Genomic DNA, 5,205 nt, shown 5'->3' on the forward strand with positions numbered 1-5,205 from the left:
TAGTCTGCTCCCAGGTCTGTGAATGCAGGTGATGCTGATGAAACACTTCTATGGAAATGTTTCTCAATGAAATTGAAAAGTTCCTTCAGGCCCATGACATCATCAAATCTTCACTGAAATTCCATCTATTGTTCTTCCAAGAGAATTACCGAAAAATCTGAATTATAATGTTTCAGTGGGTCTGTTTTGTCTGATGCGAGTAATTGCAGTTCTGGAAAATGACCAAAAGAAGCACGTCTTAAGTCAAGAATGAATAATGTTTTTATCTTGCACTGAGATGCTGTTATTACACATAGCATATCACTTGGAATTTGTCTGCCTTGTAACTGGAGGTTCAAAACATTGAGAGAGCTTGTTGTGTCAGCCAAAAATGCCAGTTTTACTAGTCAGTCTGGATTCTCCAGTAGTTTCTCCTCTTTTCCTTTACTTTCCAGGAAGTCACAAATCAGAGGGAGCAGGCTTAGAGAGCATTCCAGCACCCTTCCCCAAGACAGCCACCTCACTTCACTGTAAAAATGATGTCACAATATATAGAACACTATTACATCATGTAAGAATAAATGCTGGATTTGAATATAAAACAACAAGTAGTTGTCATGCCGTCAAACACCTATAAATACCTCCAATGTTTTGATTCAAACACAGGCTCCCTTGAGAGATATATATATATCGAGACACACACACACACACACACACACACACACACACACAAAATTGGCCACTAAGCGATGATTGGCTGCGGGACCATTCGATCAAATGTTTCAAGGACAGACTCCGACAGCTGTCCCTGCTAACACAGAAAAAGCCATGTATAAACGTCACAGTATTCAAAGTGAAAAGGGGTCGGAGAAAGAATTACCTCATTATATCGTTAATGACATCATATAATTGTTCGTTTTCGGCAGTGTCGATCCGCCTGGAAGTTGGTATTTACTATGGAGGTTATTAATGTCCAGATGAGGAAGATGCCGAGACTGCAAGGGCGAAGCACAGCAGCCGTAGAGACTGCAAGGAGCAGCAAAGCGCCGGGTGATGCGGAAAACGCAGTGGCGGCTGCAGGAGGAGGATGCGCACCGACGGAGCGCTTGGCTTCAAACTCCAGGACCAGGCAGAGGATTTACTCCGTGAAAAAAGAACAGGCCGCATAGGTGATAGATTGGATGGACATTATTTATTTATTTACATATTTTCCAGAGCGATGTGCTCACGCACATCGATCACTTTTTTTTTTTTTTGCAATACTTCATCACATTTAATTAAGCTCTTGCTAAACTTCCCCATTTAGAAATGCTAAAATGCGAGTTTTTCATTATTGAAAGAGGTAGCCTAACGTTTAGGTTAATCCTCGTGAATAACAACATGACCTTTTATAAATATTGTTCTGCAACAAAACAATAAAATAAACCAATAAACAGTTATTAACAGTAAAATAAATTGACCGGGCATTATTATAACATTTAGTGGTAGTATATAAATATGAATGATGCATCAAACTAATGAAATCTATTTGGCCTGATCTTGACACTTTTTTTTTTTTAAGCAGTGCTTTAGAGATTGTAGTACTTTAATGATTTCATTAGTTTGTCGGCTCTGAAGGAATGGCTCTACTGGTACAGTACTAGTGAATGAAATGCACACCTGCATGAAACACACCCACTTACTGTAACGTTACAGCCGTCCATGTGCAATCGGAGTATGGGGATGTATTTAATCGGTCTCTTAATTATAATCCCGTATCCTCCACTGCATTGCACAGCAGCTTGGTCCATTTTAGATTTTATGTCAAGCCTTTTTCAAAATAAATGAAACACCTGCAATCCCGATAATAATCTTCAACCGGATATCAATTATTTAAGAGCCATGAAGTGTCATACTGTTTAATAGAATTACGCCTATTAGAAGTAACCTCTAGACTATGAATTGTAACATTATACGTAGTATATCTTATAGTATTAAATATGACATATTTAAATGTCACAAAAGCTTAATGATTTAACTAATGCAACACTTGTTACTTATTACTTATACACTACTTACCAGAATTAATAGATAATATATAAAGAAATCTCAATAAATCTAAGTACAGGTATTACAAATACTCGTTAAATGAAACCCTCCTAAATAGTCAATTCATTATATCAAAGTCTTACATTAGCCTATAACCTTATTATAAAAACTGGCATGGCGCAAATAGCTATGCAATGCATATTTTTTCCATCCCTTAAATGATTCCTGTAGTACAGCAATAGTGCCTTAGAATGTGAAATCATGGTACGTGGAAATATAGGGGGACCAAGTGGTATTATAGGAACAAATATAGCAGTTTATTGCACCAAATTCATATATGTCTTATTATTATTATTATTATTATTATTATTATTATTATTATTATTATTATTATTGTTTGTTGTTGTTTTTCTATGTCAGCTTTCCCCTGGTTTGGGGTGGATATCGGAGGGACCCTGGTAAGGCTAGTGTATTTTGAACCAAAGGATATTCGCACATACCTGATGTCCAATGTTGCCTATTGTTCCACAGGGATTCGGGATGTTCACCTGGAGCTAAGGGACTTGACCTTCTGCGGCCACAAAGGCAACCTGCACGTCATCCGCTTCCCCACACAGGACATTCCTGCCTTTATTCAGATGGGCTGAGATAAGCACCTCTCCAGTCTTCATACCACACTGTGTGCCCCTGGAGGAGGTGCTTATAAGTTTGACCCAGATATCCTCAAAGTAGGTATTCAATATATAATAATAGATGGGCTTCAGTGAGTTAAAGGAGAATAGTACCATCTAGGGTGACTTCATAAATTACGATACTGAAGTTCGAGTAATTTATAAACTGCCACAGAAACCCGAAATGGAATTGTTTTCCTGTAACCCACTGAAAAGGCCCATCTGTTATTTTTTTTATAATACATGGATACCCTTGTGATGCTAATATTAAAGAAGACGAGAGATGAAAGTACCAGCTTTACATTTTTTTCATGTGTTCTCATTCTGTTGATCATTAATGAACATTTCTGTACTGTGGGTGTTGTCGAGTGATTGAAATTAGACATTTTGTGTTTAAATTGAAAGTCATGGTCTCGAGGAGTCGAATGGGTCGAAGTTCAAGTATATATATTATGCCTTTTTTTAACGGCTCAGGATGCAAATATAGCCTTCATATATATATATATATATATATATATATATATATATATATATATATATATATATATAAACTTTTGCTCAAAGAGCCAACTTCCCAATATTTTGGAATGTTTAACATGCCTTTGTCAAGGTAAAGTGTATTTGAAAACAAACATTGGAGGTACTGTATTTCTAGGCTTTAGATGCCATGGTAACCACACATTTATTTGTCTTTGAATTTAATGTCTAACTTTTCTATGGGCTATACTGGTTTGTCTTGCAAGCTGTCTCATGTATTTACTCTTTCATCAGATTGCTGATCTTGAGCTCCTCAAGCTGGATGAACTGGACTGTGTTATAAAAGTAGTGCTATATGTAGATGCAGTCAGGTTCAATGGACACTCGCAGTGCTATTACTTTGAAAACCCCACAGACCCAGACCATTGTCAGAAGAAGCCCTACAGCCTGGAGAACCTGTTTCCATTGCTTTTGGTCAACTCTGGCTCTGGCGTGAGCATCCTTGCTGTTAATTCCACAGACAATTACAAGTGAGTAACAAGGACCAGGTAAGTTCCTATACTGAATTATTTGAAGTGTTTTCAGTAAAGATTCGAAGAAGCAAAAATAACCACAAAAAAGTTATATCTCCCTTTTTTATCCTGAACTTCTGTTTCAGCTCTGTTTATGTAGAATAAATCATAAAGTAAAATTAGTGATCTCAAACGAATAGAACACAAACCAATTACAACCTAAAAAAAAAAAAAAAAAAGCTTGTTGTTTAAACATGCTGATTTGGTCCCAGTATTAATAACAGCCCCTCCTGTGCCCCAGTGTGATTAACACATTTCCCCTTTCCTGACCTTTTTAATGTAAATCAGTTTTGCTTAACAAACAACGTCTTTCTTTTTCGGGTGTGAGGCAATGTTTTTTTTTGTTTTGTTTTTTGTTTTTTTAATGCATCTGATCAGTCCTCATAGGCAATGTGGAATATGAAACAGTTTGCTATGTTAAACTCCAATAAACACTGCTCTTCTTTCTCTGTTTATGCTTTCTGCTGTCTGGCTGCTTAACTTTCGAAGAAGCATTGGAGATTGCAACTAGCGCTGAATGCACTGCCGTTAATAAACTAGTCCGAGATCTCTATGAGAGCGACGATCAGAGATTCGGACTACCATGATGGGCTGTGGCATCTAGGTGGTGTTGTTGTTGTTGTTGTTGTTATTGTTATTTTTGCTGTTCTTATTACAATTCTATAAGTAGGTTCATGATTTCAAACCCTCCCACCTTTTGAAGATATTAATAAGCTTCTAGTTTTAAATGTTTGTCAAAATAAAATTAATAAGTTTCTTATACATGTTCTACCATTGAGTGTTTTTTATAGTTGTGGATGAAACAAATGAGAGATGTTTTCAGTTATTAGTTAGGACTGTGCATTTGGGTCTTAAAGTGGCATTTTGCTTCAACAGGTGAGCTAACTGTACAAAAGTACATGTTGATATGGGTCCAGTACCAAATTAAAAAAATAAAGAGAGGTTTTTTTTGTTTTTTTTGTATGCTTTTGAGCAATAATGGGAATGGGCTGTGACAGTTGGGTGTTATGTACCTGTATGAGGAGAAGCACCTCTGGACAGTACACTGTTCTGGTTTTAGAAGTTGGTTTGCAGTCTTGTAAGCACATGGAACTTTTTGCACTTGTGTGGTTTACCCATGCCATCCTAATTGGTTCCCAAAGGGTGTTTAAGACCTCTCATGACCTGTCCTGGGTCTGTCACATTTTACACATGGGGAGTGACCACATGTCTTTATTTTCTGTTATATTTACGTTATAAAAAGACAAGCAAGTAGTAAATTGGTATACATAAAAATGTGTGTGTTGTGCTTTTTGCAGAGGGGTAGTGATTTGCACACAAGCTGTCTTGGAGTTTCTTTGTTTAAGCAGTTGAAAGCTTATTTTACATGTTGTTTTCTGTTTGGATACATGGAGATTTACAGAGTTTTATGTTATTGGTGGAATGCCAAATGCTGTTTTGATGTCCTCAAAACCAGATTGAGGTTTACAAGTATAAAC

At 36.8% G+C, this 5,205-nt stretch overlaps 1 pseudogene; it reads left to right on the top strand.

Annotated features, from left to right (window-relative positions):
* Positions 1-810: 810 nt before the first annotated feature.
* LOC121312877 lies at positions 811-4,413 on the top strand (annotated as a pseudogene).
* Positions 4,414-5,205: the final 792 nt, after the last annotated feature.

This window comes from Polyodon spathula, chromosome 1, assembly GCF_017654505.1.
Source record: "Polyodon spathula isolate WHYD16114869_AA chromosome 1, ASM1765450v1, whole genome shotgun sequence".
Classification (NCBI taxonomy): domain Eukaryota; kingdom Metazoa; phylum Chordata; class Actinopteri; order Acipenseriformes; family Polyodontidae; genus Polyodon; species Polyodon spathula.